Below are 27,179 nucleotides of genomic sequence, written 5' to 3'. Positions count from 1 at the left end.
ACAATAAAACCCAATGTCAGCCCATGGGTTTTTAGCAGAAGTTAATAGAGGTAGGCACAAAATTTATGGAAGAACAGATAAAGAGGTGGAAAGTCTCCTTAATTAGACTTTGCCTGTTGAAAAGAGTGGCGATAGAAATGGGACTTAGCATGCTTTATCCCTCTTCCCTTGATCTTATCAAGCCTTGAGGGAGCCAGCTGTGACTTCACTCCTCACACAGCCTTGAAATTCTTAGCTCCAGCCGTCCCCAACTCCCTCCCCACCCCACCCCACCCTTGTTTCTGGGTGGGGCCCGGTCACGGCAGAATTCCTACTTTTCCCTAGACTAAACCCGATCACTTGAGCTGTAAAGATCAGAAAGTCATTTAAGTGAAGCACCTTGATATGCTGCTTAGAGCTCTGGAGAAATCTTAGGGAACAGATCAGTTTTTTAAGGCACACACACACACACACACACACACACACACACACACAGATTTTCCCTTTAACCACACTGTAATACACAGGGTTATCCTGTGGTTAAAGTGATACACTCTGCATTTGGGGTCATGTTTATTGGACACGACTCTTATTTTCCATACATGTTTTGGTGTGAGACCAGAAAATGTGAACAATTATATCGGTTTCATATTTCTCCAAGGGACATTGTGAGAATGGATGAAATCTGCCAGAACCTCGGTTTTATATCCTTGGTTAAAACCAAAAAATGCTGAATGTGGAAACAAGTTCAGAAAACCCCGGGTTTTCCTTTTGAGTGATACTGTTAATTCTAAATATGCCATGTGCATTTGTTATATTGGTATATAAATATGGGTTGTCTGAGGATCTGGGTGTTCACAAGAATTCAGACCAAATCACAAAATCATATTGATATGCCTAGTGTCTTCTGCACTGTGTCCCTTGGTGGGTATGTCTGTTCCTCTCTTGCTGAACAGGTGGTTGGCACTGACCCTCAGGCTGCTGTCTGATTGGTTCATTTTCTCTCTTTGCTCTCCTTCTCCTTTGACCTTTTTCTCTTGCTTCTCTTTTATACTTCATCTTTCTCCCTTCACTTCTCCCAGCCCCCTCTTCCCCACCTATTTTTTTGCCTTTCCTTCCTTGACCTTAACTTTTTGTTGTTGTTGCTAAAACATCACTAAATTATGCATTAAGCAAGTGATACTTGCCAGGTTCCTTATTACTAAAAAGTACTCTCTGGGTATAAATAAATAGGTTTCAAACAGAATAGAGATCTTACAAAGAAAAAAAAATGAAAACAACAATGACATCTAAAAACAAGCTGCACACACACTTCTCCTGCGGTGGAGTTATGGAAAGGAGGTTTTTGTTTTGTTTTGTTTTGCAATTGAAGCCATGCCAGACTTTCACATAGGGAAGGTAGGGAAGGTGCTGATTTAGTTTTTTATGCTTTCCTGATGTCTGAACTCAAGGAAGAGCTGGGGATAGGGAGACATTGGGTGTGGGTCCAGGAGGAGACCCTGAAGATCTGTGGGATCTTATTCCTGATGTAAAAAGAAATTGTTCAGTTTTTCTGATTAATCTTAGTGGGAATGTTGGTCTGAAGTGGAACTCTAATAGACATATATTATCTCAGTTATTCCTCACAGCTGTGTAAGGAAAGCCGCATTATCTTCCTTTTCCAGGTGAGGACAGTGCTCAGAGGGCTGGTTTAATTGCTAAGATTGCTTAATTAGGAAGTGGTGGGGCTGGGGATTGAACCTGGGCGGTCTGACTTGAGAGCCCCTTCTTAACCTATTGAAAACATACTACCTCTGCACATGGTAATTGACAAAGGTTATTTGTATTTACTTCACCTGCCTTGTTTTACCTTTTACTTTCCCCCTCTATCAATACCAGTTTTACTTGTTCCATCCATGATGTGTAAACTATGTAAACTGATGCCAGATAAAATGTTTAGTTATCAGACTTACCTCTTTTTCTTTGTTATCTTGTTCTTTCCTCCATCCCTCCCTTCCTTCCCCTTCCTCCGTTCCTTCCTTCCTTCTTCCTTCCTTCCTTCCTTCCTTCCTTCCTTCCTTCCTTCCTTCCTTCCTTCCTTCCTTCCTTCCTTCCTTCCTTCCTTCCTTCCTTCTTCTTTCCTCCTTCCTTCCCTCCCGGTGTTTAGGTGTTTTAATTCTGGAGATACAAATCAGATACCTTTCGTTCTTGGGGTTAGCTTTATCTAAAATAGAAACAACCTTGTTTCAAACCTCATCCCAAGTCCTTCTGGAAGTCTGGCACTCTACCCAGTGGTTCTGCAAACTCCCCAAGGGCCTATGTTCTTGTGGTTGTCTCTCACCCTGATTTCCTGTTCCTGCTGAAATCCTTGCTCTCATGCATATCTTGCTTCCTGTATCTCCTTTATCTGCCCTGCATCATCTTGAACATAGCACACAGTCCCCATTCCTTTTCACAAAGTTGCTTCAACCTGGAGCTCTTGCATACAGCAGATGTTACCCAAGGTTTGGGATCACATTGCAGAACTATAGACATGTTATTGAAAGTTGCACATCCCGGCCCCTGAATTTCCTGGCCCTTTCCATCATGGGAATTTCCAACTTTCCTTCTTAGGTGCCCAGGTTCTCTCATGTCAGTTTTCCGCCCCCCTCCCCACTCCTGCCTTTTTAAAACTTTTTCTCATTTTTATGGTCCCCAAATCTCTTCCTTCAGTTACTAGTAAGCAGCCACCCATAAACTCCCCAATTCCTATTATTTATCTAGCTAGACCAATTTACTTTCTTTTTGTCTGAGCCTTTTTCAGGGGTCCCATCTTCCATAATCAAATATTTCGTTATGTTTTACTAACCAAAAGAAAAGTTTTTTCTCTAAGAGAAATTCTGTCTTCCTCTTGTTTCCTGGCTCAAAATGCACTCTGCTTGTAAAAATAATGGTTTTCCTCCTTCCTGTTACATCATCTATACGAGACCCATATCCATGCTATATTTTATTTTATTTTCTGTTGGCCTCTAGAAATCAGGTGACTTGATGGTATAAACTTCCCATTTTACTCAATCGGTATTTAACCCTTATTTGGCCATTACTGTGTTTTTCTTTTAAAAATCAAATGGACTGGGTGTCTGTGGCTCAGTTGGTTGAGTATCTGATTCTTGATTTCTGCTCAGGTCATGATCCCAGAGTTGTAGGATCGAGCCTACATTGTGTTCCATGCTGAGTGTGGAGCCTGCTTAAGATTCTCTCTTTCCCTCTCCCTTTACCCCTCTCCCCTGCTACTTCTCTCTCTCTATCTCAAATAAAAAACAATCAAATGAATTGTTACACCTTTAACAGGATAAGTACAGATGATCACTTTTCTGTTAATATTAGGTTGAAATCACACTATTCACTTTAAAGACAATTCCAAGATGAAATCATGAACTGAAACAGGTTTCACAGCCCTTTTTATTTGTTTGCAGCCCCATACTATGCTCCCCCAAGTGTGGAAGAGATGGCAGAGGGAAATAAGCAATGTTACCTGATTCTGAACCCACATGGGGTCCAAACATGGGGGACAACGTCTCTTGGCTTTTAGCATCAGCTGGGTTTTCATTCAATGGATTGCTCTTGGCTGAGCATTTGGAGTCTCTCCTTTCTCTGGTTTCCCTGTCTTGCCTTCCTGTTGCCCCATGCATACTTCTAAGTTCTCTCCCACCCAGGGTCTTGGTGTCATTCTGGTTTACAAGACAAGGTTAAGCCCTTTGGGGTGTTCTTCCTGGTGACTAGGGCTCCCTGGAGTCTACCTGGCTATGGAGAGGAAAGAACACCTCCTCCAGGCACACATGCATTTACTAATGATGTGGGGTTTATAGGTGGGTTGCGGTGGGTCAGGGAAGAGGTGATAAAAAAGCCAAGATCTGGCTTTCTGGAGGCTTTGTCCACCGGAGGAGCTCAGAGTCTGGTATGTATTGAGAACGTTTCTTTTGCAGCTATGTGGAGTAGGACTCTGTGCATTTATTGGGCTGTTTGCATTTACCAAACTTTCTAATTTTTTGAAACATTCTGAAAAATTTCCCCTCTCTGCTGGTAGTGACTGCATAGGGTCCTAATTTTGCTCTGTGTCCAGACCTGCTTCTCCCCCTGGGCAGTGTCTATGTTGCTGTAATTGGATGATGCCACACAACCCACTGCCTTTGCCAGATTTCATTATGAGTTGGCATCTTCTGTATTAATTTCCCCACTTTGGGGCTGTTTCGAAGCAAGTGAGGCCAATTTCCTTTTCAATAGAACAAATCTGGAGGCCCGTTTTGAGCTGTGAGCTAAGTGGGTACATTTGTGCTGCTCTGATTCACTGACAGTGCACTCTTTGTTTGATTTGATTTTTTTTTTTAAATGAGAGCTTGATCCTGAGAGGCAGCTGGCATTCACTGGAAGCCAGAGGACCCATCCTTGGAAAGCCAAAGAATACATTTGGGCATCTGGTTTTATCCAGAATGATTTTTTGTTGGGGAGGGAGACACAGGCCTTCACTTCCGAGTCAGTGCCGCACCCCTGCAGCACCTACCCTAGTTGACCCGGGAGACTTAACAGTTCTGGTCACTGGAGGAATTTGGAGTGAGAAGGATGTAGGGGGATATGAATAGATTTCCCAGAGAAAATACAAGATGCCCAGTTAAATTTGAATTCCAAATAAACAATGAATATTTTCTCTTGCAATTTCTGGGAAATGTTGCATGGGGTATACTTATACTAAAACATTCTTCACTGTTTATCTGAAATTCAAATTTAACTAGACGTCCTGTATTTTTATTCACTAATTCTGGCAACCTTAGATACATATAAAAAGGTAAGTGTGGTTGTGGTTACTGTAAAAAGCCAAGAAGAGGAAGGAACCAAATCCGCGGACAAAGAGGAAGGAAGGATCATTTGAAAAATAGGAGGGGCGCCTGGGTGGCGCAGTCGGTTAAGCGTCCGACTTCAGCCAGGTCACGATCTCGCGGTCCGTGAGTTCGAGCCCCGCGTCAGGCTCTGGGCTGATGGCTCGGAGCCTGGAGCCTGTTTCCGATTCTGTGTCTCCCTCTCTCTCTCTGCCCCTCCCCCGTTCATGCTCTGTCTCTCTCTGTCCCAAAAATAAATAAAAAACGTTGGAAAAAAAAAATAGGAGCTTGCCAATGGAAAACTTGTTTAATTGGCAAAAAATAAAAAAATAAAAACAAAATATATCTCATGGGAACTAACTGTGCTATTTTAGGCTCCTTAGCAACAGGAAAACGGGGAGAGTTAGTTTCTTAAAGACTCATATCCTCCATTAGATATTGGTGATACTATGAATTGCAAGCAGATTAAGCATTTCTGATTTGGCAGCATGTGGACAATGGTTCTCAAACTCATGAGACTCACCTGGAGGGCTTGTTAAAACACAAATTAATGGGGCACCTGGATGGATCAGTCAGTTAAGCGTCTGACTCTCGATTTCAGCTCAGGCCATGATCTCATGGCTCGTGAGGTCAAGCCCCGTGTTGGGCTCTGTGCTGGTGGTGTGGACCCTGCTTGGGATTCTCTTTCTCTCTCTGCTTGGCATTCTCTCTCTACCTGTCTCCCTACCCCTCCCCTGCTCACTCGCATGCTCTCTCTCTCAAAAATAAATATTAAAAAAATCCACAAATTACTGGACTGTACCCCGTGTTTCTGACTCAGCAGTTCTGGGCTGGGCCTGAGAACTTGCATCTCTATGAAGTTCTCAGGTGATGCTGAGCTGCTAGTCTAGGGTCCACACTTGGGGAATCAGCGATTTAAACTTGAGCTAACAATGGTAGTCCCAATGTTTGAACTATGGCTAGTCTGAATTGAGATGTGTTTTGAGTATAAAATACATATCAGAATTTGAAGACCAAGTATGAAAAAGGAATGTATAATATCCCATTATGAATTTTTAAATGTTGATTACATGTTGAAATGATGGCATTTTGCATATACTGGGTAAATAAAATATAATATTAAAATTAGCCTACTTCCCCTTTTGCAAAACTACATTTACTAGAAAATGTAAAATGACATCTGCGACTCATGTTTGTTGTTTGCATTATTTTTCTGTTGGACAGCGCTGTTTCAGGCCATCCTTTATGGGTCTGAATTTGGGCATCCATGAGTTAGGGAGAATTAATGAGCTAGGCAAAAATGCTTTAGCTTTTTGTGACCTGTTCTTGAGTTCAGTTTCTCTTCTAAGACTTACTAAATTCTCTCACTTGGGTGTGACTTTTGGAATTTTAAAAATGTTCCAGTGTCCTGGTACTTGATGCAAGTAGGCTCCAGGGCATGACCTAGTGGTAGGTCAGGTTGTGACAGCAAGGATTTCTACTGGGGAGCTATAAGAAGCGACCAGGCCATCACTTCCCGTCAAGATGCCTTCTGTTCCATCTGTAAAGCAGAGGCAGTCACAATCACAAAGGTGACCACTTCTGTTCTTCTGGTTGTCCCCTTGCCCCATGTTGGCTATTTGCTGGATTAGAAAACACCCAGTGATGTGTAATCTATAAATAACTGTGGGAGGAATGGACCCTAAGAGGTCCATTTCTTCCCTATTTTCTGTACAGTCAAAGCTCAGCAAGAAGCCTGGATCCAGGTCTGGGTTCTACAGCTAATAAGGCCATGTAGAGCTTGGACAAGGTTAGAAAGAAACCTCCAGAGAAGGTTAAAGCATGAAAATTGTATTTCTGACAAAAGGCCAAGCTGACTTGGAGTCTTTCCTCTGGAGAAGAAAAGCCTTCACGTATCTGAAAGACCACTCCACAGAAGCTTGTGGATAATTGTTCTGTCTCTACTAAGAATAAAACTGGTAGAAAAACATTTAACTGCTACATGGGGGATTTGGTTTTCTGGGAAAGGAGAATTTCCTGACATCACAGTTTATCTTTAAAAGAATTTCTATTAATGTCTGCCCAGCCCTTTCCTTCCAATTTCTTGCCCAGACTGCAATGACATTCCCAGGTGATCTCCATTGCTTAGTTGGGGGATCAGGAATTATCCCCCCTTCCGTGGGGGAAGGCTTTGTGCCATTTTGACCAGAATAAAGAGCCAGAAGGCATACCTATGATGCCAGACTACTGGTGTTTCCCCAACCTTGCATTCCTAACCTGTGTAACTTTTCCTCTTGTCGTTCATTTTAGTCGCTCATGTTTTTTTGTTGAAAACATTACAATTAGCCTAAGCATAAAAGGAATTTATTAAAAGATCTGGGGGTGTCTGCATGGCTTAGTCGGTTAAGCATCTGATTCTTGATTTCAGCTCGGGTCATGATCTCATGGTTCATGAGATTGAGCCCCATGTCAGGCTGTGTGCCAACAGCGCAGAGCCTGCTTGGGATTCTCTCCCTCTCTCTCTGCCCCTCCCCTGCTCTCTCTCTCTCTAAATAAATAAATAAACTTAAAAAAAAAAAAAGATCTTAAGCATTGGTGAGCTGACCCAGCTCATAATGGTTCCTGAATGCCAGTTGTTAAATTTTATGAGCTGGTTGATGTCACATTGATAGCATGAAATCAGATGCAGTAGGAGTATTTGCACCATGGAAACTGGCACCATGGAAATGGGCAAACAATACAATCCAGAGCCACTTGCCCCATCTTTCCTCTGGAGAACCAATTGTTAAACATTTACCAACACTTGGCTAGAGGTTCGGTAGCATAGCAAATTCTTCCTATGTTCATGTCTCATCTCTTTGGACCACTTCTGATTTCAGCTATGGCTGTATTGGTCAGTCCCACTGCATACAGAGTGCAAACCCCCCCCCGCAGGTATCCTCTGTCTTTATCCTCTTTGCTGGTTCAGGGCTACTCCTGAAGCCATGAAGTTTGCCCAGCTCTTACACAGGGCAGCCTGGACGTATGGCTGCTTCCAGGTGCAGCCCCAACAGATGGGGGCTGGAAGCCAGAGGATAGATGCCTCAGACATTCATCATTTGGAGACAAAGACAATTCTACAACACATTCTGCATGGTTCCTCAGTGGGTCCCCAGTAGGACTGAGCCCCTGTTACTCATACTTATTGACTTTTCTTCCTTCTCTATTACACTCTCCCCTCTTCTTCACTCTTGATTCTGGGATCATCTCCCATATGAACTTCTTGCGCCATGTCTTTGCCTTAGGCTCTGCTTTTATGGGAACTCAAACCAAGAGAGGAAGCTTAGGGAGTCCCTAGGAGAGCCAGAAAACCAGGCTGGGAGACCAAAAAACTAGAAATGATGCCTGGAGTCATTCACAGAGCTGATTCATCGGCAGTAAAACTACTGCCTCCATTGGGCCACAGACATGTCTCTGCTGATCTTGACACTGAGTGTTACCACTAGAAAATCTGCCATTGCCCATTTGAAGCCATTGTGTCTACTCTTCTTGACAGACTGCATCTTCAAGCCACTAATTCTTGATCAAAGCCTGAAGCAAGTGTGTGTTTCATTGGTAGACCCTAGATTCTGTGTTTCCTTTCTAGCTACAAGGAATGTTGGAAAGTAAGTGTTTCAGTTATTTATTGTTGTATAACAAACCACCTCAAAACAGTGGCTTAAAACTATTTTATTTAAAAAATTGTTTAATGTTTATTTACTTTTGAGAGAGAGAGAGAGAGAAAGAGAGGGAGAGAGAGAGAGAGAGTCAGAGAAAGGGAGACACAGAATCCGAAGCAGGCTCCAGGCTCTGAGCTGTCAGCACAGAGCCCGATGTGGGGCTCCAACCCATGAACCGTGAGATCATGACCTGAGCTGAATTCGGATGCTTAACCCACTGAGCCACCCAGGCACAACAGACTGCTATTTTATTTGCTCAGATTAGCTGGCTGGTTTTTTCTATTCTCATCTATGGTCACTCCTGTGGCAATTCCATCTGTCTGCTCACCTGGACCTCAACGGTCTACAGTGGCCTCATTTATATTACCAGTGATGTTTTTGCTGGCCGAGTGTTTCTTTCTTTTATATGGACTCTCACCCTCAAGGAGACTAACTTAGGATTCCTCATATGGCAGCATGAGTTCAAGAGGGTGAAAATGGAAGTCACAAGGTCTCTTGAGATGTAGGTCCCAAAGTGCCAAAATATCACTTCCGTCCAGACTCAAGGGGTGGGGAAATAGATACTGTTTCCTGACAAATGGAGCAGGAAAGTCACAGTGCAAAATGAAGGGCAAATGGGTGTATCAGGCTTATTGTGGCCATTTTGCCTATAATCTGACTCGGAAAGTACCTGACTTCTACAATGGGAGATGGGAATTCATCAGGTGGGGAGTTCCTCAAATATACCAAAGAGGTGTTCGAAGGTGCTGGATGGCTCAGAGCGACAAATTGTCCACTCGAAATGGCTTGTTCCAGAGTGGGGTGATTAGATTTCCTGTTCGTATTCCAATGCCCCTCCTGGCCACTGACCTTCCAGGAGGATTCCTTCCTGGTTTCAATCTCACAGGTGCATGGCCAGGAGAGGACTGGGCCTGGCTTTGGGACCAAGATAGCCCTGAATGGACGTACCAGATGCTGGGCAGGACTGAAATCTGAGGCTGGTTGTAATTATTGAATGATTAAAATGAGAGTTCTTAATAAGGCATTGTTTCGAAGAAATGCATCAATTTGTATAGACATGTACTATCTATCAGCGTTCATTAGTTGAAAAAAATGTTGAGTACTGTGTATTTTTAGAATGTGACAAAAGCGAGAATGACAAAACCCTTCCTTGATTAGTGCTTTTCCTCAAAGGAGAGTATGAGGATTAGATAGGAAGAGGAAAGGAAATGAAAGGAAAGGAGAGTGAAGCTAAGGCTTATTGAGGGCTGGTATTACGTGGGGTGTTAGATCACGGTTGCACCTGCTCTCTCCTTGCCTCAGACTTTGAGATGGGGAAATGGAGGCTCACAAAGTTTATACAGCTAGTGAAGACAGAGCAAAGCTGGATCCAAGTTTCACTCCAAGATGTATGGTTTCTGCACCTCCTGTGCTTTCTCTGTAGATAATACTGTCAGGATCTGCCTGTTTCTCTAAAGACCAGTGTGCTTGCCATTCAAGGACTTGTGCTCTACAGTCAGAACAGGACGTGGAATTTCAAATTCTGACTTTGCTTCTTGGAGACTCTGATCGTAATGATGTCCCTTGACATCTTAGATCCTCAGTTTTCTCATCTATAAAATGGGGATAATAAAATTAACTCTCTGTGATCTCACTTAAGCACTTAGCATGCTGTCTCGTAGCCAATAAGTTAGGTACCCACACCAACTGTTCCTGTTCATAACCATTAGCAATTGGTTCTTAGTATAGAGCATGTTTTATGCTCTGTCTATATTATTTAGTCTAACTGAAATAATACTATAGATTCAATTTTTTGGGTAATCCACAGTGCTGACTATGGTACAAGGAAATCACTGCATAGACAATCTGATTTGGTTATTAGGTGCTTTGATTCTTGTTGAAATAAATTGTGAAAAAGGAATGCACTGTGTCAGGTTTTTAATGATATGTTTAGCAGAGATACGAGAATGACTGAATTGGATTAATTATGGGGTCCTTCAATGGATTGTTTAGTAGTAAATTTGCAGCTATCTTTTCAGATAAGTCCACATGTTAGACGAATGGTGTGAATTTCAAGTTTACCTGTAGTAGCAGAAGAGATGGAACAGGTCATTTCTGAAGAAACAAATATCTCAGGTCTTCCAGGGTGCGAGAGTTGCTATCATTAAAACTGCAAAGAAAGGAGAAGGGAGGGGTGGTGCATCACTGATTTACATTTATTTCTGTGTTTGCCAAACTCAAACAGGGCCTGTGTGAAACCGTTCTGCATAATCATCACCGCCAACATCTATTTAAGGCTTGCTGGTTTCTGGCACCATGCTAAGTATTTTATGTGTGTTTTTCTTATTTATTCCATACATTAATCCTTAACCAGTAGACACTGTTAGTTAACCCATTTTTACACACAAGGAAACTGAGGCTCAGAGGGGCTAAGTGCTTATTCAAGGACACACAGCTAGAAAAGTGATATAAACCCAGGCAGACTGACTGCAGAACCCTCACTCTTAGCCTAACTCAAACTTGTGAATGAAAGCCTTTGCTGGCAGTGAGATTTCTGTTGGCTCTGGAATAGGGAAAGGAATTCAATGTGTTTCAAGCATAGTTTAATGTCCATGCTTAAAAGTGACCCCTTGTTTCCTTGCTCTTAAGAAAGATGGACAGGAAGCCAGACTCTCCTGCTGGATACGAACAAGGGGCATGTAGCCTGATTGTTACTGGCAGATTTCCCACAAAGTGGAGGCCAATGCTATGAATAGCAGAATGGAGAGATGGGAAATTCCTGCGTCTTTGATGACATCACCAGCCTCACCCAGAAGGCTGCTGTGCTTCTGGACTTTGGCTAATGTAATTGATTTCCTTATTGACTGTGGCAGAAACAGCTTGTTGCCTCTCCAATATCCTTCTTTCCTCTTTCCTCACTAACCAAACCCTGGTTTTGTTCAGGGTGGCCATTGCCAGTTACAAACCTATACATCTCAGTCTCCCTTGTATGGGGTGGCCATGCAACAGAGCTCTAGCCAATGAGATTGAAACAGAGATCCCTGCTGGAGAGTTCTGGAAAGGTTTTGCTTTTCCAATAAAGGCACCATCCCTCACTTCCTAATGCCTGGAATGCTGGTAGCCGGTGCTGGAACAGAAGTCCTGGTTGTATGAAGGAAAGAACGGAGATTTGCAGAGACCTGGGCTCTCAGCTTCCAGAGTAATGCTGGGAGGCCTTACCTCCTTGTTCTGCGAGAGAAAATAAAATCCTAGTATGCTTAAAAACCAAGTATGCTTAAAACCCTAGTGTGCTTAAAAAGCCTTGTGTTTTTCAGCCTTAGTTATTTGCATACAAATGCAATTCCTAGCTCCGAAACTGAAATCTTCCATTGACGTGGAGTCTTTCTTGGTGTTCTGGTTATCTACTGCTGCATCACAAACCATCTAAAACTTAGTGACTTATAACAACCATTGTTTTATTATTTTTCATGTGTCTGTGGGGCAGACATTTGGACAGGGCATGGCAGGGACAGCTCATCTCTGCTCCAGGATGTCTGAGGCCTCAGATGGGATGAATTGAGTGGACAGAGCTGAGATATCCTAGGTGGTTTCTTGACTCACATATCTGGCACATTAGCGATGTCCCCATGTGGCCTCTCTCTCCAACACATTGGCTTTTTACACACTGGCTCAGGGCTCTGAGAGGGGGAAAGCAGAAACTGTCAGGTCTTTGAAAGGCTATGTCTAGGACTGGCAAGATGTCACTTCTACCTTATACATTGGTCAGAGCTGCCCAGACTAAGAGGAGTAGAGGTATAGACTTCACTTCCCAATTGGAGCAGGGGAAAAATTGATGATCACCATCTTTGGGGGCAAGCTATCACACTTGGTAAGTTGGGAAGGATTTGTGGATTTGTAGGCAACACCTCTTCTTTAGGTATAAGGATAGTCTTTGAATTTATCTTGTATCTGAAGTGTTCAGTACTTAAATGCGGGTTATACTCTGTTATGTGGGATTTTTATGTTTTTCATCCTCTGGTGCTTGAAAAATTGCCTTTTTGCCATGGTGCCTTTGGAAGGTCAGTGGGAGAAGATGGGAGAATGCCAGTGGTGTGTATTGATTAGGGGATAAGCATGGAGAGTGAGTGAAAGCAGCTTTTCCCTGAGAAGAAGAGAGATCATTTAGGATTGAAAGTGTGGGAGCAAATTAATGAAGAAAGAACCTGCTAGTTGGTACCTGAGCTCAGAAATAATGGGGACTTGATTGCCATCTGAGAGATGTTCAGTCAGGAATATTTATTGATCACCTACCACCAGCCGGGTATGGTGCTGCTGTGAACATGGCAGACGTGGGTCCCTTTGCAGGTTCAGTTAAAAAAAAAAAAAAAGGCTCTTTATCAACGTTTTTAATTTATTTTTGGGACAGAGAGAGACAGAGCATGAACGGGGGGAGGGGCAGAGAGAGAGGGAGACGCAGAATGGGAAACAGGCTCCAGGCTCCGAGCCATCAGCCCAGAGCCTGACGCGGGGCTCGAACTCACGGACCGCGAGATCGTGACCTGGCCGAAGTCGGACGCTTAACCGACTGCGCCACCCAGGCGCCCCCAAAAAAGGCTCTTTAGAAGATCAAGAGGTCAGGGTTACTTCTAGTTATGGGGATTATGACACATTGGAAAAATGAAGTAAAGCCAAGACAGAGTTAGAAAGATTATAGCACATTTCAGTGTTTGCATCAAACAGATACATACTTTTTAATGTCAAACCCTTAGAAAAAACAAACACAAACCAAACTAAGCCAGTAACTGTGTGTGGAGGAAGGTCCAAAGTTCCTATCTGAGCCCCTGTGATAGGTCTCACATATCGTGGAGGTGGATCTCTCATGCCGGAGACAAAGGGTGACCGAACGCCTCTAGAAGTTGGTTCTGAGACCCAGGGGTTGTGTGGTAGTAAAGACCTTGCAGAGGAGCAGTGTTGACACGGATTGGGACAGGAGCCACACTGGCCAGGGAGTGGCTGTCCTGGTGAACTCCTTTCCTGCAGAGGGACCAGAACCAGGGCTTAGTAGAGATTGATGCCCTGTCACAAGCTGACCAAGGGAGATCCTAAGGTGAACCCTGTAACAGAACCTGAAGATGGCGCTAGTGGTTGGAACTGAGCTCTTAAAAAGCCACCATTTATTGAGTTCCTAGTTGAGTTAACTGACCTTCACAGTTTATTTGATTTCTGCTGCCGGGCGCTGGGCTGGAGCCTTTCCTGCCCATCGCTCAGAGAATCCTGCAGGGGTACAGAGCCTCCCTTTGTCTCTTTGCTGTGAATCAACTCTAAAAGGAGAGGTTTATTTATTTGTTGGTTGGCTTATGGTGGGGGGGTCTATTATGATAGCACCTATTCTTCAGGTTTAAGCTAGAAATTCTAGGGTTGCCTGGGTGGCTCAGTTCGTTGAGTGTCTGACTCCTAGTTTCAGCTCAGGTCATGATCCCAAGGATGTGGGGTTGAGCCCTGTGTCAGGCTCTGCTCTGAGTGTAGACCCTGCTTAAGATTCCTTCTCTCTCTCTCTCTCTCTCTCTTCCTCTGTCTTCTTCTGCCCCTCTCCCCTTTTCACGCTCTCTCTCTAAAATAAAAAAATAAAATAAAAATTAAGCTTAACATTTTAGGCTCATTCACAATACTTCCCTCTTCAAAAAATTTTTATTTTATTTTCACCATCTTCTTAAAGGGAGCAGATAGGGAAATAATTCATGGTGAGATGCATGGATGGGTATAGTTTGATGTCCTCCTGACTGGAAGAGGATGCTAGAATAAGGGTATGGACAAATAAGTTGGCTTTAGAGCTGCCCTGCTAGCCATTGCACTGCACGGGACTGTTATGCTTCTAAGACATGAGTCCTGCCAGCAGCAGGCTCCTAATCCTTTTGTTGATTGTGTTGTCTGGTCATGTTGAGGCATGAGGCAGACAGACTGCTTCAGACCAATACAGGGGAGATGGATGCTGATATCTGTGTTGTGAGGAGACGGTCTTGAGGGAGTCTCTGCCAGCTTCCGTCTTGATGCTGGCCACAGAAGCTCAGGGAAGGTCTGATGATAGTCTAAGGGAGGGGTCCTCTCTTCTCCTGCATGAAGAAGGGCAACTTACTGCTTCCTTCTCCTGAGCAGAGAGAGGGAAATAGATACTCAGTTTTAGAAACATAATCTAGGACCAGGGTTTGCCCAGAGTTTGCACATCATCACAGGAGGTGGAGAGGAGTGGACAGGGCAAATCTTCTCTCCAAAAGTATTAGCCCCACTGCCTATCTTTCCACCATTAGACATGCATTCCTTCCTCTTCCAGCTTTTCCAGCTTCAAGCGACTTCTCCTGAAATACAACTACTTTCCAAAGGGTTGATATTTTAAATCTGTGCCAGTCCAGCTGCCACATGTGGCAATATGAACAGCGATGGAGAAAGCCCACAGGATAAGCATAATGTGCAGAACCTGCCCCAGAAACTTGCTAAGAAATGCACAGTATTCCTTTCATATTAAAATTAGCCCAGATGTACTATGGCATGGCACACAAAATGTGCATCGAGTGCCTGAGATCCATCTTGGAGGAGCTCAGAACACTAAGGACCAGGGTCAGCCTCCTCTGCAGTGAGGAGTATGCATTGTTAGGCTTCTGTCATTATGAGCTATTATGTCTTAGATCAGTCCTCTGCTGAGAGCCCAGCTTTGTGGAACCTTCCACAGACCCCAGTGGCGGAGTGGGGGGTGTCAGACTGGGTTCTCCAAGCGGGAGGAGACAAGGGAATGATCCTTCCTTTTGCTTTCTTTTGCCATCTGTGGTAGATTTCCCTAGCTTTCTTAGGGCTAGTCCAGATTAGGAACACGTGTTGGTTTTCAAAAACCCAGTTACCTAGTGTTAACTATTTGAACACATATATGGATAATTTGCCTTTTTGGGTGGCTCATTACCTTGCTTTCTGTCTTCTCCCTTTAGAGTTTTAGAATCTATTGTCTGACCACAGGCCTCCCTTGTGAGGTAGGCTTGGACTAGGTGGCCGCCACCTGGGTGGCTAACCTGGGCTCATTAATTCTGATATTTTGACACCTCATTGATGCTGATTATGCTAATTGTAGGCACAGTTACAGTCTTGGTTCTGTTTGTTCCATTTTGCTTTTTTAGCTGAAACCTCAGGGGGACTGATTTTTTTGTCATGTGGCTCATTTCCATTTTTCATTGCTTTTCACTATTTCTGTGGTAGACACGGTGGTAGGCTGAAAAAAAAAACCAAACGTATTACTATTTTTAACACAATCTAGGAAAATCCAGAAGAGAGAACAAGTAAGCATAATTTTCCCCAAAACTTGTATCATTCTTTACTTTCCCTATGGTATTCGCTTATTTAAAACAACAACAACAACAACAACAACAACAACACCTCTGGAGAGTCTTGAAAAATATCAAAACAAAACATCGCAAAACAAAACAGAAATGCCACACCTCCTCCAATATTCTTGAGCAAATGGTATGAAAACGAAGTGCAACAGTCGCTCGCTCTAACAGATTTCGAAACCTAGCTAGATACCATCACCACGTAGATTTCCATAGCCACCTAGATACCATCACCATTTGGCCACAAATATCACTACAGCGGGGAGAGGGGACTTGGAAGACTTGGACTGAAAAACAGCAACAATCTGGCTCAGTCAGTAGAGCATCTATTTCTGCTCAGGTCATGATCTCGTGGTCATGGGATCAAGTCCCACGTTGGGCTCTGCGCCGGGTGTGGATCCTGCTTGATTCTCTCTCTCTCTCCCTCTGTTCCTTCCCTGCTCTCTCTCTCTCTCAAAAAAAGAAATATTTAGGAAAAACGGCAACAATCAACACCCCGAAACAACTTTGGTTGATGAGATGGAAGCTAGAAGATTCTAGAATGGAAGTCCGGGGCTATGATGAAATAGGGCAGAGCCGTCATGGCCGAAGCTCCCAGCTTTGTTGAGTTTTCAAGTTATTCTTCTGTTTTGTTAAATAACGTGAATGGGGCTCCGTGACGTGGGCTGCTGTCACTGCAGGGAGTGTCTAGAGGTGTTGGTGCGACGCTGCTGTGATGTGGACAGCAGGTGGTGTGTGGGGGTGCTGAGTGTTTTGTGGGTGGGGTCTCCTGTGTCTTTTGGAGTCAATGGACATCGTGGAAAATATGACACTGGAAGGGAAGGTTGGAGTCAGACAGAAGAAGGCTTTGAATGCCACACCAACTTTGCAATGGCTCCCGCCTTCTGGTGACACTTGTGTCGCTTAGGGTCCCAGCACACTCATGTTAGGATGGACTGTGGAGAGCTTAATAAAAGGATTATTTATGGAGGGGTGCGCAGAGGGTAGAGAAAGCATTAAGGGTTAGTGCATTCCCCCGGGCTTAGTAACAGAGGCTTGGTCAGCATCTGCAGACCTGACAGTGTGAGGGAGGGTGTGGTCACCTTACCCGGAGGTGGCCTGCCTTGTGTGGTGACAGTGCCTGTGAGGAGTGAAGGCCTTGTGATGATTGCACGGGGAGGAGGAGCTGGGAATGGATACTAGCTCCCTTTCCTCCCTCTGATTTCCTACCATGGCTGCCTGTATGAGTCAGGGATCTCCAGTGAAACAGAACCAACAGGATATGTGTATATGCACACACATACACATAATGATTTAAGGGATTGGTTCACATGATTTAGCCAGACCCAAATCCTGATGGATGCTGGAGACAGAGGGAAGTGTTGCAGTCCAAGTCCAAAGGTTGTCTGCTGATAGAATTTCTTCTCATTGCAGGGGGAGGGGAATCTCTGTCCAATTCAGGCCTTCAGCTAATTGAATGAGACCCACCCATGCTCTGTAGGGTAAACTGCTTTACTCAAAGTCCACTGATTTAAATGTTAATCTCATCCAAAGAGCACCTTTGCAGAAGAATACTGTTTGACTAAATATCTGGTTACCGTCGCCAGCCAAGTTGACACATAAAATTAACTACCGCACTGCCCATTGGTCAGTCTCAGTCAGGAGTCAGAGGATGTGGGAACCCCTTGATGCTATGCAGGTGGATTGGCCTCCCAGGCATTGAGTCTGGTAGAGGCTGGGCCTGGAGGGGGCAAACCATTTACTCCAATGTGATGCGGAAGAAAATAAGGTCAGCGTTTACACCCTCACTGCTCTGCTTGGATTGAGATTGTAGGTCTTTCTGAACTTTAAGTGTTTCCAGAGATCCTGTATAATATAATACCTCCGCCTGGCTCCCAGAAAATGGATACAAGCATCAAGTAGAAGTGAAATCTCTTAAAATGCTGCTGGTTTTCCTTCATGCTTTTACTTACTTTTTTCCCTTAAACCACAAGGATAGCAGTATAAGCCATGTGCAATTTCAAAAAGCAAGCGCCTGGACAGTCTGAAGAATCAGAAGACTTTAATATCAAGGTCTGTGTACCTACTTTACTATAATACTACGCCCACTGCCTCTACACCGCACACCGGCTGTTCTGTATTTTCAGAGGATGGCACAGAAGGACTTAAGCTAGTTCCAGAGAGATTTAAGTTAGTTTCAATAAGGAGCTTCATTACCGAGGCTGTGAAATACCAGGAGGGATTTCTCTGTTGAGTTGTTTTGAATTTAGGACTTATTGAAAAGTAAACACACTAGGGTCAAATTTACATCAAAACAACACTTGTCAGACGGAGACTCAATGAGTTATCTAGCTACTTGGCAGAAATGAATTTTCAAAACCCGACCATTGCTTCAATTCTTGATTTTGTATGATGCGATATACATGTCTGTTGAGTTCTGAACTGGTGTTCTGCAGGAAGTGACAAGAGTCAGGAAGTGTTGTCACAAACAAATAGAAGACAAAGTGCTGTACTGGAGATACCATAAAGGTCTAAATTCAGGCAACCTGCGGGGGTGGCTTCCAGAAGCAGAAAAGGCGTGGCCACAGGTACTGCCTGGTAGGGGGATGCAGACCAGCCTTGGTCCTGGTGAGCGGGAAAGTGAATGAATGCTTTACTCGGGCAAGTCTCTTTTCCTTTCTGGGATCTTCCTCCCGGAAATGGGAGACCAGCCAAATCTCAGCACTGAAGTGGCAGGCCTGAGCGTACCACACCTCCATCAGATAACAGAGCTCAGACCGCTTCTTTCTTGCATCTCACGTTTGGCTCAGGACACGGGCGTCAGAGAAACCAACTTTTATTCTGGCGACGGCAGATTGGATGGGCAGACATGCTGAAGCCACAGAAAGCCATGTCTGCACAATCAAGGCGCTCACTTGATTGCTGGAAATCTGGCCAAATGAAATTGTCATTTCTTCCAAGTGAATGCTAAGAAACCTGGCAGGTCGCTTGAGCTTGGTTCCACCCAAAGATGTTGAGTTGGATCTGAGTCTCCATGGGGTTGCTCTATGTCTCATAACTGGGATCCAAAGTCTATGAAGCAACTTCCTGTGGCATGCCATTTTCCCACATAGCTTTGCAATAAATCCCTGTTGTCCAAGGTAGTCGGAGTGCCTTTTCCTTCTCTGCTTAACTAGTTGGACTGACCTGACCAGTACAGTCTGTAACAGCGTGGGATTCTAACTCTACTGTGATGCCATATATTGCCAGGGAGGCAGGATGGTGCAGGGGCTGCTTGAATGGGCTCTGGGGTCAGATGCCTAGATTCAGTTTGAGCTCTGCCACTGTTAGGTAAGGTACGGCTTATGTTCCTATAACACAGACACAAAATAGCAGCACATTCAGCAAGCAAGATGGAAGTTTATTTCACGTTCCCGTAACACCGTGGATAGAAATAGTTCAGGTCTGATAAGGCAACTCTGCAATTTGAGGGATCCAGACTCCTTATTATTTGGCTCTACTGTCTTCAGGGGTTGCTCTCATCCTCATGCTTTAAGATGGCTCACCACAACATCTATACTCCAGCCAGAAAGAAGAGAGAGAGAGGGAGAGGGGGTGGGGAACAGAAGGGAAATTGCTCACAGTACTTCAGCTATTGGCCAGAACTTAGTCACATGGCAACACTCAGCTGCAAAGGAGTTTGGGAAATGTAATCTGTATTAGTGTTCTGTTGCTGTGCAATATATTAGCACAACTGTGGTGGCTTAAACAAATTTATGACCTCATAGTTTCTCTGGGTCAGGGGTGCTGGGGTGGGTTAGCTGAGTCCTTTGCTCAGGGTCTCACCAGGCTGAACTCAAAGTGTCAGCCAGGCTGTGATTTCAGTTGAGGCTCGAGGTGCTTTGCCAAGCTCACTGGTTCCCCGTGGTTATAGGACTGAGGTCCCACTTTCTTGCTGGTTGACAGCGAGGGTCCATTCTCAACTCCTAGAAGCGACCTGCTATTCCCTACCATGTGGCCTGTTCTGCAACATGGCTTCTCCAAGACCAACGGGAACATCTCTCCGACTCTGAATCTTTTGCTTCAGCAAAGGGCCCTGCTCCTTTAAAGCACTCTTCAGATTAGGAGAGTCCCACTCAAGGTAAACTCTTTTTTCGTGGACTCACAGTCAATTAATTTAGAACCTTATCCTTTCATATTCACAGGTCCTACCGACACTCAAGAGGAGAGGATTATATAGGGCAGGTCTATCAGAGGGTGGGGATCTTGGGGACCATCTTGGAATTTTTATTGCCATGTCATCTTTATTTGGGTGGCCATACAGCTAGCCAGTAGACATCAATACACCTCTGATTTCTATGGTTCTATGACTGGAGAGGGATGAGAAAGAAGATATTGGGATTCACATAGCTGTGTTTGTCATAGTAACTTACTAACCATGCTATCTTGGTAAGTTACTTAATTTGTCTGTGCTTTTCAGCTTCTTTTATAAGATAGGGATAATAATAGCACCTTCCTCCTTGAGTTGGTTGTTGCAAGGCTTAAATTAGATTGCATGCGGAACAGGGCCTGGCACATAATAAAGAACTCATTAATAGTCGGCAATTCTTTTCCTTCTTACTCTTCTTCTTCTTGATTTTTCTTCTTCTTATTCAAAATCAGGGATGAGACACAGAAATAAAACAGGGGAAATATTCAAGATCTTTCTAAAACTGTAGCCATATCTTTAATGACTAACGAGTACAAAAAGGACTTGCTGAAGTCTTTCCAACTTTGACCCTTTTTAGACAAGTACCGGGACAAAGAGAAACCTGCCAGATAGTCCCAGCACTCCACGTTCACCATCGCAAAATAAATGACATCATGCAGTAGAGATGTACCTAGATTATGTCACATCCTATAAGGAGTAGTTGCTATGGCTAAACCTTGGAACTTGATGTGCATTCTTCCAGGGAAAGCGGAGTTGCATGATTTCTGCGAACTTGAAAGTCAGTTGTGCTCAGTATGGATATGAAATGTGTGTGTATGCATATCCTTGTGGTGTGCCTGTATGTGAAATTAGCCACATACTGATTACATTTTCCTATTGGCTGAAGGGATGGGAAGTTTTGGAGAGCCATCGGAGGAAACAAAACAATGACCTTATCATGTTGCTTGACTCAACAAGTTCTGGGATTTAGCAACTAAATCTGAGCCATTAGTGTGTGGCTTTAGTTTTTTAATAGGAAAATGTTCCACATAGGTCAGGGAATGTTCATGTTAGGATTGTTTAAGACTTTCATATGCTTCTGAGATACCTAACATGGAGTGTTCCTCGAATAACACAAAACACAAACAATTATTTCAGACATTTCAGAAATGAAGTGCTACCAGCTTCATTGTGCTCCTCTGCTCTGGTGAGTAATGAAAGACACATTCTTAATGCAAAACAAAAGAGGATTGTGAATATTAAAAAAGCAGGCCAGCCAACTAGAGTTAAACCGTCGGGATAAGATATTAACTTAAACCACATGTGAAGTGCAGCTGTTTCTGTTGAAGCTTTCATCAGACTCAAGTGGAAAGATTGGTGGGTTTTAATATGTGGTTTCCAGCCAGGCCAATAGGAATCTGGGGAAAATGTGTGTGAAATCAGGGCTCTGCCAGGGGGGTCCGGGGCTCTGGGCTGGTTTTTCTTTCTCTTAACACAAACAGGGTAACCCAATGCTGAGGGCAAGCTTGCTCTGTCCAGAGCTTTAGCTGTAAGGCTCTGGAGTGACCAGCCATCTGTAGAGTTTTGGGATTCTTTGTACTCACTATCAAGAGAAATGGATAGGTCCCATGGTGTTAGGAGCAGAGATGAGGGAGGAATCTTCTTGTATCTGTTCTCTGCTACTTCCTCTCAGAAACAACTAGAATTCATGCAGCTTCTAGTAACTTAGAGTACTGAAGGGTGCCAACTCAATGCAAGCAAAGTGGTGATGTGTATGAGGAGGTACCTATCTGTCATATGAACATGAAAACGTTAGAAATTAGTAGAAGCATATCAAAGACATGAGATGAGTACAAAAATAAGGATTGATCATACGCTATTTTTTTTTTTTTTTTTTAACCAGGACTGAATTAATTAACAGCCTTAAAGGTTGGATAGGGTGCTGCCTATTTTGTCCAGCCTGCTGTCGGGGTCTTAGATTATTGCAGCGATCTTACATCGTTACTTCTGGACTGACTACTGGGTGACGTTGGCCTTCCACCATGTGCCTCCAGCATCACAACACTTCTTTCTGCATCAGAGGCTTGTAACAGAAATAACCTTTATGGGCCCACAAATTCAGGAGTTGAGGGAGGAAAATGAAAACATCCAAATTGTACTCAGTGATCTTAGTTGAAATACTACCATTTATATGCACTCATTCATGTGTTCAACTAACATTTATTAGGCAGCTACAAGATTCAAGGGACCTTGTGAAGTACTCTAGGGGATACAAAGATGTGTAAGGAGGAAAGGATTTGACATTTATTGAGCACGTATTATGTACTAGGCATCATATAGGCTCTTTAATTACATTTTCTCATTTAATTCCCCGAACTTTGAAATTACAAGGCCTGATCGTTCCTCTCAAGAGCCTTCAAGTCTGGGATCAACTAGTAGATAAAAGTTAGACCCAAATACGCACAAAATAAGGTAATCTTAAGCATATGCCAGAAGAGAGGTTTCAGTGGGAGCTGAGAGAGAACTGGATTATACAGAGAATGAAGGAGGGTCGGTTGCAGAGGATCACATTTGAATTGAACATCGAAGGTTGGGTGGGATTCGGATTCACAGAGAGGGAAGACAAGGGACGATCCTGGTGAAGGAAGAGCAGGGGAAGGAAGAGGGGAAGCAATACCTATGAGTCATATACTACTTAGGGGTTAAGTGAAAATCACTTACAGGCAAATTTTCTCTTATTATTGCTTCTCGAGTCCAGCACAGGTGTGGCAGGTGTCTCGACTTTGCAGCCACATTGCTTGGAAGATGCATGTCTTTAGACACTGGATACATCTTCAGTGCGTTGAGATGCTTGAGCCATCAGAAGCTGCCCAAATTAAGAACTGCTGAGGAAAGTGCAGCTTCTCCTTTCCAATCTTACGCCCATGTGCACAGAGTGGAGTGGCTGGCAAAGTGGCCACCACTGTGGAACTTGTCATCTCTCTGTCCGGTTATGCTGGGGCTGGGTTGTTGGGTTTCAGAGTTGACTCTCCACAGGAGCTGACTCTGAAGATCGAGAAGGATCACAACGGAGTCAAGTCCAAATTAATTACACCATAGGCGAGTGTGGATGTGTGTGTGTGTGGTGGTAGTGGTGATGGAAAGTGAAGGTAGGCCTAGGCAGGGACAGAGAGGCCGGGGTAGAAGTTTGCACGGCATTTGGTGTAGGGTTTGGTGACAGTGAGGTGTAAGAATAGAGTATAGGTAAGCTTGTTTCAATAAGTTGGAGCTATTGAATTGCAACTGGAAAGCAGAGTTGTATTCTCTGGACAACAGTCACCCAAATTCCACTTTGTCACATTGCTAGAACTTGACTATGAGTAGAAAGCAAGTGGCCTCTCTAATGCGGCCCCTGTTCCTGATGGGATGTTGACAGTCACCATGCCTGAGATTAAATTGATCAGGCCCCTAGGCACGAGGCACTAGAGAGACTACAAATGTGTTTGAGACACAGTGCCTCATTATGAGGACCCCTGCCATCAGATTTAAGGCCCACTCTCATCTGGTATGTCTTCATCTTAACTTGATTATATCTGCAGAGTCCTTATTCACAAATGAAGTCACATTCACAGGTACTAGAGGTTAGGACCTCAGCATATCTTTTGGAGAGACATGGTACAACCCACAACAGATATCAGTGTATGAGCTGGCTCGAGGCACAGCTCAGCTTCTGTGCGTCTTTTGCAAAATAAGGAGAGGTGATAATGGCACTGCTTCATAGACTTTCTGTGTAAGAGGATGTGAGTGAGGTGCCTGGGGCTCAGTCAGGGATAACATCTCAGCTGTGGTGGGACTTGAGCACTTTCTCAAGGATGTACAGCATTTGGATGGAGAAGCGGATTTGGATGGAGAAGTGTGGGGAGGGGGGAAACAGGGAAGAATGATGTGGCTGGAGTCACAGAGGCTGGCATGTGTGAAGTATATCAGAGTAGGGTGAGGAGACTAGCTCGCAGGAACAGAGGAGTTCCCTGGACGGTGGTGGAGGTTGAGGCTGGAGAGAGAAACCATGGCCACCTTGTGGAGCTGCCCACGCATCATTAGAAGAACTGTTGGACTGTATTTCCCATATTCTGGAAAGCTCTGCCCAACAGTCTCAAATGCATTCAGAAGACAGAGACAGGCATGCAAGGAGGGATCTTATGTCCAAATCTGCTTCTAAAGGATATCCCATTTAAGAAAAGCTTATGGTCCAGCCAATGAAGTAGCCTGAGGAAGATCTGCCACCTCTGGCAAGGGCATCATGAACTTAAGGCAATACGTCATCATCAAGGTAGAGCAGCAAGCAAAAGGCCAGGTTCTTGACACTTCTTTTTGGGCTGCATCTTTCCCACCTGTAAAGCAATGGCTTGGGTTGTGACACACTGCAGTTCCTTGACTCTTTATAATACAGTGGTCTAACTTCTATTTGAACAGACGTAAACCAAGTTCATCTGTAAATTTTTCTTCATTTGATATGGCATCTCCATAAGGTGGAAACAGCAGAGGCATTTTTACCCCATTTGGATAGATGAGGATGTAGACTTAGAGAAAGTTCATTGACTCGTGGAGACATTCAGTCGGATAACGTCAGAGCCAGAAGTTGAACACAGGTCTTCAGTGCCTTCTGTTCTACACAAATGCCTCCTCTCTAATCAGACATTCTGTTCATTCATTCATTCATTCATTCATTCATTCATTTATTCATCTAATCAGTCAACAAGCACATATGTAGTGAAGGTCCACTATGTGCCAGGTACCTTGCTAGATCCTGGAGATAGGTGGATAATTTTGGTAGAATTCCTGCTTCAAGAAGTGCACAGTCAACTGGCCCATCTTAAGGTTTTTCATAATGGTGGGGCAGAGACTAGAATCCGGGTTATATGTCCTCCTTCCGTCAAGCCAAGCTCACCATGAGATCAAGGGTCTGCTGGACAATGCCCTTAAGCCAGCTTTGGTTCTTATTTTTTTGTTTGTTTATGTATGTATGTATGTATGTATGTATGTATGTATATATGTATTTTTCCAGTTTGTAAACACAAGGCTTGCTACTGAAAGCACATCTGATTTCTTGTATGGTTTGGTCAGTATTTATTATCAGGAACACTTAAGGTTAAATAGAGAAATTAGCAAAAGGTGAGCTCTGAAACTGAGTCAGCTACACTATTAAAATAGTAGCTACTTCAAAAAGAAAGAGAGAGAGAGAGAGAGAGAGAGAGAGAGAGAGAGAGAGAGAGAGAGAAAGACAACCCTCTCAGGCCACCGCCCTTATATCTGCATTGCATTTATCAGTTGAAAAAACCCTTTAGTGTGTGATGGCCCCTTTGCTAGGTGTTACAATCTTAGGTGACATCTGCATTAGGATCAGGTAGACCTTGGACCCTACCACCTCTAGGTGAGTGACCTTCACAATTGCTCTGCACAGCTCAACCTCTGTTCCTCTTTTGCAAAATAAGAAGGGGTGATAATGCACTACTTCATAGAATTTCTGTGTAAGAGGATGTGAGTGAGGTGCCTGGGGCTCAGCAGGACCTCAGGAAATGTGAGCTCCTTTCCCCTACATCTCAGTGAAGTAGCCCAGCTCACTTTGCTGGTAGGTTCCTCTTTGTATGTGTTTTAGACTCTATGCTGGGGTTTGGAAGAAGTCACGGTTTTCCTGACTCCCATCTTTTCCAAGATTTTTCCATAGTCATCTGTTCAGTAACCAGTAAGATCAGCGAGGTGTAACTTGGGAGACCTCTGATGGAGTTTACTATTTTTTAGTTGCTTTTAATTTGGTCAAATTCGTGTCTGAATGCATAGAATAATATGCCTAAGTTCACATCCACTGATTCTGTGACTCCAGATCCTGAGTTCTTCCTATTAAGTGCCCATTCCAAGATTCAGGCCTCAGAAGTGGGGACATCCTCAGCACTTTTGAGAAAGGAGATTGCTGGGTACCCAGACTCAGGTGCTATCTTTTCTCAAAGATCAGCCTGGGGGTATGGAATGAAACACATGGCTTTGTTTTACAGCTAATATTTTAACTTAATTTGTTCTGTTCAGCTTGTCTGAATTTCAGGTTGGTAATGAATAAGGATGATCCCTCACATGCTGGCCCCATCTACCAGTGATAAAAGTGATCCAGAAATATGTGGAAACCCTGGGAGCATTTAGATAGATTCCTTAAAATATGATTCTCCACCAAATTGCCTTGCTGGGGTTGGAGTGTCATGAGCATAAAAATAAAATTTAGGGCGATGAACAGTTAAAGTCTAAGAAATTGTCAGCAATAGAAGCAGGAATTATTCATTCTTACCAATCCTGGCACAGTGTCCAGTGTTTTCTCACCATCTCATACATCTCTTCAGAAAAACAAAAACAAAAACAAAAACCCAAAACACAACAAGTAGAATTTGCCACAGGGACACAGTCATTCTGGAGCCAATGGAGCTGTTGGAAACACTCTATAAATCTCGTCTCCTGTACCGTGACCTTCAGCCCATTGGGGACAGGACTCACTTTATGTTCATCCTGCAAAGCGCTGTAGACGAGACTTACAGCAAGACCCAAGGGCTCTGTATCCGGCTTCTTTGCCAGGTGAACAAAGGAAAAGATGCTGCCGGTTTTCCCAGCCAGAAATCGAGCTCCCATTCCAGCCGCCAGAGAACAGCAATACTCTAAATGAGGTCACCATGCTCTGAAGGGGGAGCAATTATGTGCCTTTTCTCTCGCACTTGCTACTCTCAGTATTTAATAGGGAGGCCCGTAACATCCCTTTGTCTGCCCTTTCCAGATGCTTTGTCCACTACACAATCAAACAGGGTACAGAAAGTGGCTGAGTTTGGTAGAGGGAGCCTCACATTTTATTGGCTATAAGGTAGAAAGCTTTTGATTTTATTTTTCACTGTAATGCAGGGTGTGCCTTTGAGAAATGCTTATGTTAATTTGGAATAGGAATAAAACAGTGCCAGGCCCTTGTGTGGCAAGGCCTGATCCGTCTGACTACTGAGGGCATCTGGTTTCTAAATCCATACCAGGGCTGAGACCTGAAACTGACTCCCTGGGTGCGAGAAACCAGGGCGATGTGGGACCGGCATGCCTTGCCCCCCTCCCCAACCAGGCAGCATCTGAGACTTAGTCTGGGACCAAAGATATGAAGGGCGATGTTGCAAAGAGATTTGTAGCAGATACAACAGTTGTCTTGTCATCGGATGAGGAG

The sequence above is a fragment of the Neofelis nebulosa genome, chromosome 2 (genome assembly GCF_028018385.1).
Source record: "Neofelis nebulosa isolate mNeoNeb1 chromosome 2, mNeoNeb1.pri, whole genome shotgun sequence".
Classification (NCBI taxonomy): Eukaryota; Metazoa; Chordata; class Mammalia; order Carnivora; family Felidae; genus Neofelis; species Neofelis nebulosa.
Note: the sequence above shows the minus strand (reverse complement) of the source record.